This window comes from Erinaceus europaeus, chromosome 15 (assembly GCF_950295315.1).
Source record: "Erinaceus europaeus chromosome 15, mEriEur2.1, whole genome shotgun sequence".
Taxonomy (NCBI): Eukaryota; Metazoa; Chordata; class Mammalia; order Eulipotyphla; family Erinaceidae; genus Erinaceus; species Erinaceus europaeus.
In genome coordinates, this window is record NC_080176.1 from 16,870,277 (window position 1) to 16,881,363 (window position 11,087).

An 11,087-nucleotide genomic window follows, 5' to 3' on the forward strand; every position below is an offset into this window, starting at 1 on the left:
TAAACACACTGGCATTCTTTAGCAGTCACTGATGGTGGTGCCAGTGACAACACAGGAGGGAAAAAAAAGACAACTTATGGAATATTGAAACCCCACCAGCTTTCTCTCAGCTCCAGCATGTCGGGCACAGGGAGGGAGGCAGACTGGGGAGTCAGAATCTTTTCTAGAACAGAGTCTGCTCTTGAAACCCACAGGGCAAGGGCCTATGCCCATGGGGACCCTGATTCCAGCCCTGCTTCTGGTACTTTTCACCAGTGTGAACATGGAGCGACTCACAGAAACACTCTGTAACTCAGGTCCTCTCACTGTCCAGGGAGAGCAGGCACGCCTGTTAGAAAGCTGACTACCTCAGGGGCTCGGCAGCTAGTAGGTGCAGGTGGTCACTGGTCACGACTCGGAGCAACAGTGTTTGGTTTTCAGTTCCCTGGGGGGCTGTGAACAGTGGGTTTCCTTGTTTCTGAATCTCTCCAGTTCCCAGTCCTCATTTCTGGTTCCCCCCTACACACACACACACACACACACACACACACACACACACACACACACACACACACACACACACCTCCTTAGCAAAGCTCTCCTGTGATGCTGATGATTTCCATAATCTTGTCACCTTAATTGCTGCTGTCACTGTAAGTATTGAAATTAATTTTGATTTCTTTTTGTTTCTGCTTAGTGCTTCGAATGTGACTAATGGGATTATTTTTGGATTTGGCTTGGAGCAGTGTTCCCGGCAGCTTGCAGAGCAACACCACCCGGGCCTGCGCTTTTGACAGGAGGCCATGCTCTGGCCAGAGACTGCAAGGGAGTCAGAAATCTCAGAGAGGAGAAGCAGTTACTCCCACCCAGTGGCACCCAGATGGCAGATGTCTTCAGTCCTCAACCCCCTCTCCTGTGGCTTAGAGAGACCTGACCTGTTAAACTTACTGCAGTGTGGCTACAGCAAAGAAAGGAGGCAAAAAAGGACTGGGTGCCTAGACTGTTGCGTTTTTCTGTGTGAGTGATGGGAGTCTCGGGGGCTGGTGATGGCACTGGATCCCCAGGAAGCTCAAAGAGCTTCAGTCCTGAGGACAGTGGATTCACTGTGATCCACTTGACTACAGCAGCCAGACAAGCTGGCTTTCTGTCGCTTCCTGGAGATACATTTTTGAAGTGTAATTTCTCTCTCTCTCTCCCCCCCCTCTCTCGGAGAGAGAGAAAAACAGAGAGAGAGAGAGACAGGCAGGGAGTGGGCTGGGTGGGGAGGGCAGAGCACTCTGTTCTGGCAGACGCCGTGCCAGGGATCTGACCTGTGCCTCCATGCCTGTAGGTGAGGCACTCCACCAGCTGAGCTTTCTCCTTGGCCCCGAACCTGGATTTTCAGTGTAAGTGGGAGATTCTTGGAGCTGAACTCCATCCTTCCAGTAGTCTCCTTTCTGCTTTTGTCACTTCCTGTCAGTCCTCAGGCTCTATGACCAGAATCCTGACTCTGCATCTTCCCGTGCTCTTTTCAGGGTTTAGGATACATTCATTCCATACGTTGCTTCCTTCTCTCTCTCTCTCTCTCTCTCTGTCTGTCACTTTGTCTCTTCATTCTCTCTCTTCGCAATTTTCTACTTTCCTCTTTCCCTCGATCTATTCTTCTACCCTCCTCACTCGCTGTACTCTGACTCTCCTCCCTGCTGTCACTTTGTCTCTGCATTCCTTCTTCCAAATTTTCTACTTTTCTCTCTCCCTTGGTCTATCCTTCTCTCCTCCCCCCCCCCCCTCCGATTGCTGTACTCTGACTCTCCTCCCTGCTGGCCCCTGCACCTCTTTGTTCATCCTTCAAGCTCCAGATCCAATGTTCTTTCTGGAATATTCCAGCAGGGCTTGGCACTGCTGGCTCACACAGCCTTCCCCCAGCACACTGCCCTCCTTTGTGGTGCCCTCCTTGGGGCTGTCACCCCAGCTCTGAATGTGACACTGAGCACAGGGTCTCTGCTCAATCACTGCTCCCGACCTCAGTTGGCTGGTGGACAGACACACTGACCTTGAGCAGGGACAGAAGGTCTGAGAGCTGTCAGATTCCATGACTGAGAGTAATGGCACTGAATTTTCTCAAAATGAACCTTCTGTGTGTCTGCACTCAGGTGTTCAAAGTGCCCAGGGCCCAAACCACAGAGTCTGTTCCTCCTGTGTTGCAGAGGACAAGTGGTGCCAAGTCACCTTGACCTCAAAGATTCTCCCTTCTTCCAAAATAGCAGGATTTTTTTTTTCAGACCATAAAAGCAAGACACACGTGTTGTCAAGAATTTAGATAATGCACACAGAGTGGGAGGGCCAGACTCCCGTGACCCCAGTAGCCAGAAGCAAATGCCGGCATTTTGAAGCTCTTGCTTCTGGTCTTTTCTTTTCCCTGGGTGGCACAACGGGGAGGGTTTCTTTGCTCACTGTCACTGTTGTGTTTTTTTTTTTAATGTTTATTTCCTTTTGTTGCCCTTGTTGTTTTTGTTGTAGTGATTGTTGTTGTTGTTATTGATGTCATTGTTGCTGGATAGGACAGAGAGAAATGGAGAGAGGAGGGGAAGACAGAGAGGGGGAGAGAGAGATGGACACCTGCAGACCTGCTTCACACTTGTGAAGCGACTCCCCTGCAGGTGGGGAGCCGGGGGCTCGAACCGGGATCGCTTTGCGCCATGTGTGCTTAACCTGCTGCGCTACCGCCCGACTCCCTCACTGTCACTATTAACACGCTTCCTCTCTTTAGATCTGACATGCTGCCACTTTCCCCTGTGGGCTCTGGGGGTGCTGTTTCAGAATCTGTGGGATAGTCCAGCTTGCAGACACTAATGCCAGTGCACTCTCGGCTGCCAGCTCCATCATTGTCCTGTCTGTGGTGTGACGGCAGGTGGGGGTGACTAAGAAACTGCAGCCTTCAAGGTCCCTCTCAGCTTCAAGGCCAAACAGGGATGGATATACAGAGCTAGAAGAGTGGGGCATCCAGACACAGTAGGCAAAGTGCAAGCCTTACCATGCCTGAGGGCCTGGGTTCGAGCCCCAACACCACGTGGAAGCACCATGGAGAGCACCTGAGGAGAGCTCCATAGATGGTGCTTTGGCCTGCCCCCCTCTCTCTCTCTCCTTCTGCTTTTCTCTATCTAAGTATATAGAATGATACATATTTTATACAATTTTGTTTAGAAAAAAAATAAGAGCCTCTTAGCTTAGTAACTGCTTAGTTTCTAAGTAAGAGGACGTGGGTGGAGGTGAGGCCAGAGTTATGCTTCTGTCCCTCCTGCTGAGCTTCATAGACAACCTGGCAGGTGAGGCTGAAAGCACAAAGCCCAGTGACTGGCTGCAGGAATGATGTTGAAATGACTGCACTGTGCTAGTCGACACACCCAGCACCTCACAGACAACACCGTTCTTCTTGTGTCTTGAGGTTGCTCTCTCAGTGACTTGCAAATCTTCAACCCAGCTAGAGTGCCTGGCATGCATGTGAAAGGTCCCAGGTTCGACCCCCAGCACCCGATGTGCAAGAATAGACCATCCAACCTTCTTTCTCATAAAGAAAAAAATAAAGTGAATATTTACAATACTAACACAGTCGTCATCCTCTACATTAGATCCCCAGAATAAATTGATTTTAGAACCCGATGTTGGGATGTTGGGTACTTTGCCCAACATCTTCCCATTCCTGCCCCCCCAACCCCACTCTTAAGCTGTTGGCCACCACAGTCTCTGTTTTTCTGAGTCCAGTTAGTTTAGATGCCACACATAGTGATCTCATAAAGCTTGTATTAGTCTGACTGACTCTATTTCACCCTGCAGAATACCATCACGGTCCATCATGCCATCACAAGTGCTATATATCATGCATTTATTTATTTACTAAGGGAGAGGGAGGGGGAGAGGGAGAGGGAGAGGCCATCAGTCTGGGACATGCAATGCTAGGGATTGAACTCAGGACCTCATGCTTGAGTGTCCAATGCTTTATCCACTGCATCACCTCCTGAGCTGCTATCTGGTGCTTTTTTTTTCCCCCTCCAGGGTTATTGCTGGGGCTCGGTGCCTGCACTATGAATCCACTGCTCCTGGAGGCCATTTCACCCCTTTTTGTTGCCCTTGTTGTTTTATCATTATTGTTATTGTTGTTATTGTTATTGTTGTCATTGTTATTGGATAGGACAGAGAGAAATCTAGAGAGGAGGGGAAGACAAAGAGGAGAGAGAGAAAGACAGACACCTGCAGACCTGCTTCACTGCCTGTGAAGCAACCCCCCTGCAGGTGGGGAGCCAGGGGCTAGAACTGGGATCCTTGCACCTGTCCTTGTGCTTCACACCATGTGCACTTAACCCACTGCATTACCGCCCGACCCCCTCTGATACATTTTTAATTTGTTATTTTACTTTCATTCTGGTTTTTTAGTCTGAGTAAGTTATGTTTTGTCAAAGTTGTTGAGCATTTTATTTGTAATTGCCTTCAATTACTTTCCTTTTTCTTCCTCTTCAAATATGAAGTAAATATTTATCTACACAATTTTATCCACATGTTTCTAGTTAACATTTTAACCTGGTTAGAATTTATTTTAATGTGCGTTGTTAGGTGAAGGCTTGTTTTTCCTCTGTAGCAAACAGATAATTATTTTACCTAGCACCAAAGTATAATTAATTAGCATCAAGCAGCATTTATCTTTGACTGTTAACTTAAACAGATGCACAGTCTTTATCTTGTCTCTGTACACCGTGTGTTTCATTTACCTGCAAGTTAATATATATATGTATATATATCACTGTCTCTTCTCCACTTTTTCTCTTAGTAGAATATGAGTAGCTAGCAGAGTAAGATGCCTCTGTTTATCTCTCCTAGCCCCAAGTCTCTTGGTCATCCAAGAATAATTTAGAATAATTTTACTAACAGTCTAAAATAATCCCATTGGAGATTCTGATCGGAATTAAATTGAATGCACTCATTAGTTGAAGAGGTGACACTATTCTAATACTGTCATGTTAGCTAGGAAACTGGCACAGAGAGCTCTCAGTCTTCATGTAAAGCCCTAAGTGAGTGTGTGTGTGTGTGTGTGTGTGTGTGTGTGTGTGTGTGTTGGTTATGTATGTTGCCCACTGACTGTTATTTCTTTTAATTACTGCTACTGTGAGCCAGTTATTTTTGTATTTTCTACTTCCCTTATTTCAAATAGATAGAAAAAAAAATGTTGACATATTAATTTTGCAACTTGCCACCTTCAAAACATACTAATTATTCTCATTTTCCCCCTCTCTTTTTCTCTGTAGACAATGACATCTTTTGGAAGTGGTAGTGATTTTTTTAGTCCTCACCTGTTGCAGTGACTAGACTATCCAGAACCCAGCATTAGGCTCCTTCATTTCATTAGTAAGGTTAATAGAAGTGCCTCCTTCGGAGATGCTGACCATTGATTAAAGGCATGTTTGTTTTCTCCTACTCACTGTAGAATCATGGAGCTTTAGTCTAATGAGTGTTGACTTGATCAGTTGCTTATTGAGATGATGTCATCACTGGCTTATATGCTAAATAACAACTTGCAGAGGTGCTGAATTATGCTGAGTCATGTTTTCTCCTTAAATCTTGACATAACAGAAGAAAATGATGAGATGAGTTTGATGTTTCAACCTGTATCAGGTGGCTTAATACATAGGTGAACATTTTGGAGTTGTCTTATTCTGGTTTTGCCTGGCTTTATGTAATATTTAAGCCAGTTAACCTTGAAATTCTCTTAACAGTTTACATATAGATGGTAGGGTACCTATTTCAAATTACAAATTCAAACCACTTGCAAATCTAGATTGTATGACTGCTTTTTTCTCTCTGTGATTACTGATTTTATAGAAATGTCCTTTCATAGGATGTTGAGACTTCATGTTGGATCCTACACATTTATCACCTAAACACTTATTATTTCATTCCTTTTTTTAAAAAAATGTTTTAAAGATTTTATTTATTTATTCATGATAAATGAAAGGAGAGAGAGAAAGAACCAGACATCGCTCTGGTACATGTGCTGCTGGGGATTGAACTCAGGACCTCATGCTTGAAAGTCCAAAACCCTATTCACTGCGCCACCTCCCAGACCACATTTCGTTCCTTTGTTCTTTTACTCTTGGCCGGGTTTGTTGGGATTCTGCACTGTGCTGAGAATGTGATTTAATTGTGCTGTTTCAGTTTGCATTCCCTTACAATGCTTTCATCTTGCCAGAACACTCTCTTCTCTCCCCTTCTCTCACCTGAGTCTCTTTTATAACACTAGTGCATGTATTTCCCTTCAAGGTTCTTCGCTGATAGAATATTTTATTTCAACCAGTAAACTTTGAATGAGTAAGTTGTTTTCAGGTGGAGAAAAATGACCTATGTACTGTAGAAGTTTACGAAGTATGAACAGGTACACAGAAGAATATAGGAATGGCCATTATCCAGTAGCCAGGGGGAAATATCATTGCTAATATGAAGGGATCTTTTGTTTCAGTCAACATTTGTATTTCCTTGATATATTTTGAAAATGTTTACTTTGAAGTAATTACTCACAGGAAGTTGCAAAAGTAGTGCATAGAGTTCCTTGAGCCCCTGCCCTGTTTCTTTTTTAATATTTCATTTTATTTTTTTATTTAAAAATTAAAAATATATATTTTTATATTACAGAATTACATGTCGACAGGGGTTTGAATCCACACCATTCCCACCACCAGAGTTCTGAATCTTCACTTTCCCCACTGCAGTCTACCACATTTCCCCTAAAGTTGTAGACATGGGATCTACATTTATACATAATTGCCCCTTCTTTTTCTGATTCAATCCTCTCTTCCCCTCTAAGCCACTCATAATATCGTAGCTACCTCCATATGTCCCTCTTCTTTTCCTTCTCTCTCTCTGGGTGCTGATGGAGCTGGAGTGCAGAGTCCTCTTAGCTTCATCCTATCACTTCTCCCCTGCTGGGAGTGAGGATCAAGGTTGTTTATGGGGAGCAGAAGGTAGGAGTTCTGGCTTCTGTAACTGCTTCTCCACTGAGCATGGGTGTTGACAGGTCCATCCATACCCCCTGCCTGTTTCTATCTTTCCCTAGTGGGCCAGAGCTCTGGAGATGTGAGGGTCCAGGACATATTGGTGAGGTCGTCTGTCGAGAGAAGTCATGGTGGAGTCATGGTAGCATCTGTAAGCTTGGTGTCTGGAAGGTGGCCTGACCTAAGTTGAGACAAGATGGTTAATGAACAGGAACCAGAAAGTAGGATCAGAGCATATGAGATTAGGGATTTTAGGGTAGAAGAAAGCTAGGAGAACCATTTTAGGCATGCTCCTGCGGCCCCTCCTCCTGTTTATGTCAGTGATGCCATTGTATGGAAATTCAGCATAATAACAAAACCAGGAAGCCTGCAGTGATCAGATGTGTGTGGACAGTTCTGTGCAGTTCTACCCCATGTGTACAGTTAAAGTCCAGAGCTGACCTTCACCACAGAGGAACTCCCTCATCCATCCCTCTGCTCATTCCCTCCACCCCCATCCTTGGCCCTGGCAAACATGCATCTCTTTCCATCTCTACAGTTCTGTCTTTTCTACAATGCCAGAGAAATTGAGGCAAGCTGGAGAGGACCTTGGGGGCTTGATTTCTTTTGCTGCATGTGATGTCTTTGACAACCACCCCGGTGTTGTATCATTTTGTGGGTGGATCAGGCCTATTGCAGAACATTGACGTTATTTTCCAGGCTTTATTTGTTTGTTTATTTGCTGCTGTGACTAAAACTGCTAGGAACATTCGTGCACAAATTCTTTCACATTCATTATCTTTAAATCCCCTTTTTTAAAAAAGAGCATTTGTTGTCAGCAGGTCTCCATGTCGTCACAGTCGTGTGGCGCTTCACTTTTCAGCCAGAATGGACCACGTGTGGGACAGTGCTCCCAGCAGGCCGCACCCCACCCAGTGATGTTGTGGTGGCATCTAGGTCTGTGTAGCCACACATCAGTGATACCTGTGCAGTGATGATGCCTCCCAGGAAGTCATTTCTCAGAATACATCCCACTAAGGGTCCTGACAGTGGCACACCCAATACAGAGCAATGATAAAACAAGGACCCTGGTTCAAATCCCTAGTCCCCACCTGCAAGGGGGAAGCTTCACTAGCAGTGAAGCAGAGCTGCAGGTTTCTCTCTTTCTCTCTCTTTCTCTGTCACCCCTTCCCTTTCAGTTTCTCTCTGACTCTATTTTTAGAAGTCACCTAAAAAAAAAAAAAAACCACCACCTGGAGTGGTGGACTTGCCATACAGATACCAAACTCTAGTGTCACTTAAAAAAATGTGGTTTTTTTTTTCCTCCAGAGTATTGCTGGGGCTCAGTGCTTCTACCATGAATCCACTGTTCCTGGAGGCCATTTTTCCCCTTTTGTTGTCCTTGTTGTTTTATCATTGTTGTGGTTATTACTATTGTTATTGCTGTCATTGTTGTTGAATAGGACGGAGAGAAATGAAGAGAGGAGGGGAAGACAGAGGGGGAGAGAAAGATAGACACCTGTACACCTGCTTTACCACCTGTGAAGTGACTCACATGCAGGTGGGGAGCCGGGGGCTCAAACCAGGATCCTTACGCTGGTCCTTGAGCTTGGCGCCACATGTGCTTAACCCACTGCACTACCACCTGACCCCCCAAAAGTTTTTTAAATATATATATCCCTACCATTAAGTGAGGCAGGCCTTCATTCAGTCTTTGAAAACGACTATATTAAGATACACACACACACACAATTTTTTATTACCACCAGGATTATCACTGGGGCTATTGCCAGTACTATGAATCCACCACTCCTGGGAGCCATTTTTCATATTTTTCTTTTCTATTTTATTTAGCAGGATAGAGAGAAATTGAGAAAGGAGGAGGAGAAGCATCCCCTGCAGGTGGGGAGCAGGGGCTCCAACCTGGGGCCTTGTACATGGTGATAAGTGTACTTAGCCAGGTGCACCACTGTGGCTGTATAAGTACTGTACTATGTGACTATACCTCAGTTTCTTGGGTAATTATCCTTTAGGTTAGTGTTTCCTTGAATTTTATTCCGAGTTGGCCATGGCTTTTAAAAATGGTTTCTGAGAGTTGAGTGATGGCACATTTGATAGAACATGCATGTTACATTGCTAAGGACCTGGGTTCAAGCCCCCAAACACCATTTGCTGGGGGGAAGCTTCATGAGTGGAAGCAGTGCTGCAGGTGTCTATCTCTAGCTTCCTATTTCTCCCTTATATCACTTTCTGTCTGTTTCTATCCAATAAATAAATAAATGCAGAACATTTTTAATGGTTTCTCTTTCTCAAACAGTCCTTTAAAATATTCTTTCTGTGTATTTTGAATTCAGTGTTCCATGTTTCCTAATGGTAACAAGTTGTTTTAATACACTAGAGCTTTTTTTTTCCTTCCATTTTCTCAGAAAGGAGAAGTTGAAGCAGCTTTGGCTTTTGCTGGTGTTCAGGGTGGGTGGATTTTCTGCTGTGTCCTCAGTCATTTCCCTTAGGCCACTTGAAGCTGGGTGACTAATGGTCTCAACCAGCCCTGCTTTCTGAAGCCCAGTGGTTCTATGTCAAGTGTGGGCAGAAGACCAATCTCTGCTCCTGAGAGAGGAGTGGAACCTGGTGTGTGTGTGTGTGTGTGTGTGTGTGTGTGTGTGTGTGTGTGTGTGTGTGTGTGTGTCACCCTCCCAGGTCAGCAGGGGAGCAGTGGGCATTCCCCCAGCACTCATTCTATACTCTCTCTGGACCCCACTCCCATGCCACAGTTCCAGCCATCCCATCTCCAAGTGAATGTAATGAGAAAAGCCCTGCTGAGGGCCTCTTCAGGATTCTCTTCATGCATATCAGACATGGGGGAAGATCCATGGCTCCTGCCCTTCTGTGCAGATGGCTGTGAGGGACTCCTTGACGGAAATGCCTACCAGAGGCTGGCTTGGGCTCTCGCAAACACACATCTTGGTGTGATTTAAATGGATTTTTAAAATATACTTTATTTTATTTTTATTTTTATTTTAAGCTGCAGAGATGGGGGGGGGAAACCAGGGCACTCCTCAACTTTGACTTATGGTGGTGCTGGGGATTGAACCTGGGATCTCAGAGCCACAGGCATGAAAGTCTCCTGCAGAACATCATGCTGTCTCCCCAACCCACTTGAAATAATTTTTAACTGAAGAGAGGTGCTGGGAAGATCAGGTTCCTCTGCATTTTCTCCCATACTCCCCAGAAGTCTGTAGGAGCTTTGTGACGAAGGAGAAAGGTCTTGGGGGCAGTTTCTCATTCTCCTGCAAATGATGATGACTGTCAATTCTGAAACACTTCATTGTTTAAAAAGCACTTTATATGCATTAACTCAGTTCATTCATTTGGGTTGGGAGCACCTGTAATATGCCAAGCATTGAGGACACACAATGAATACCAAATGACAGGGCTTTTATTTATTTTTTCCTTTAAAAAAATCATGGGCTTCATGTAGTGATTAGAATATACTTTCACTCCCAGGTCCTCTGTCTCCCCAGGTCCCCTTTTTCACTCTCTCACTCGCTCTCTCTCTACTTCCCACATTTCTGTGGGCATTGAGGCCACTGTCTGTCTGTCAAGCGTGTTCCTTCTCACCTCAGAATCTGCCAGTCTGGAGGTCCAGAATTCCCTCTTCCTAGTCATGTAACAGGCTGCTGCTGCTTCTCGTCCAGATCTAAGTTTCAGTATCAATTCCTAGAGAGGTCAAAAATGAATATAAAAATATCCAATCAGATATTAAAAATGAAACCATCCTGCCTCCCAACAAATTATTGCTTACATTCAGTCAATCGAGGAATCAGTCATCCATTAGTAAGGGCCCTCTGAGACTCAGACAGCAGTATTCAGTGGACAGTGAGCAGGCCCCCTGAATGTTCAGAGCCCACATTCTTCTGGAACTGGACAGTCTGCTTTTGACAGCCCAGCCCCAGGCAGGAGGAGGGGCAGGCGAGGTGACACAGGATGATGTCACCCTGAGAAGGCAGTGGTGGGGTGCTGAGGTCCCTTCACCAGGAACTCTCATTTATTTCTCCCACTGGAATTCTAATCTGCCCCTTGACAAGCTCAGATTTGGAAAGAAGAAAGGATTCA

At 45.1% G+C, this 11,087-nt stretch overlaps 1 long non-coding RNA gene across 1 annotated transcript; it reads right to left on the reverse strand.

Moving 5' to 3' along the window:
• Positions 1-6,757: 6,757 nt before the first annotated feature.
• Positions 6,758-10,863, reverse strand: LOC132532981 (uncharacterized). The gene is made up of 3 exons (XR_009544878.1): positions 10,777-10,863; positions 10,593-10,691; positions 6,758-7,176 (listed from the first exon to the last, which is right to left on the reverse strand). It is a non-coding gene; the product is annotated as an uncharacterized LOC132532981 (long non-coding RNA).
• Between the last annotated feature and the right edge of the window lie 224 nt (positions 10,864-11,087).